The sequence below is a fragment of the Perca flavescens genome, chromosome 6, assembly GCF_004354835.1.
Source record: "Perca flavescens isolate YP-PL-M2 chromosome 6, PFLA_1.0, whole genome shotgun sequence".
NCBI lineage: Eukaryota > Metazoa > Chordata > Actinopteri > Perciformes > Percidae > Perca > Perca flavescens.
This window is the reverse complement of record NC_041336.1, coordinates 10,698,175-10,698,987: the sequence shown is the minus strand read 5'-3', so window position 1 is coordinate 10,698,987 and position 813 is coordinate 10,698,175.

Below are 813 nucleotides of genomic sequence, written 5' to 3'. Positions count from 1 at the left end.
TAAAAATTGCATACAACATTAATTGTGAAGCTTGTAGCATGAGTTGCTTGACATACAGCACTTTTTATAGGCAACCTTTAAAGCACATTTCTCCATTTAAAACGTTTAAGACACTTTTTGTTTTTACTGCCCATCGAAATCACATTTATAAATAGAAAAAAGATCGGTGGAATTAAAGAAAAAAAACAGCTCTACGTAACATAAACTTAAAAAAAAAAGTAATTACATTAGAAACACTGCATGAACTGCAAATAAATAATGTCGGACAACATAAACATGGTGTAATTCACATTTCTAACTGTGTGGCAATTCAGAGAGTTACAGTGACAAAGGTTTTGCAAAATAATCTAAAATCGGCAGTGCCGTATAGTACAAGGCATTTGTTGGCATAGTTTCTTTAAGACTGTTTTTTTTTTTTTTACAGTTACAATATAATGTCTATATATATATATTTATATTTCCTCCCTAACAAATAATATGTAAAGACTGAGCTGTTCTTGGGAGATTCACCTGGGCTGGGTGATCGCGTTCCAGAGTTTGGAGTGATCTATAATCACATTATGCGCTTTTTAAAATAATAACTAATCCGCCAGCAGGCTCCAGACTACCTCATAATTAAGGCCTTGTCAACCACTTGGTCCTAAATTTCATTTGTTATTAATTTTTTTTTTTTTTTTTTTCTTTATCCAGTTAAACATCACATAACGTAAACACCTATCAAAGTCCTAGCAAACTCCAGGGGGACTTTTTTCTTTTTTAAATATAATCAGTAGCTCAAAAAGATAAAGTAAGTCAGTGTAAAACAACAGACAT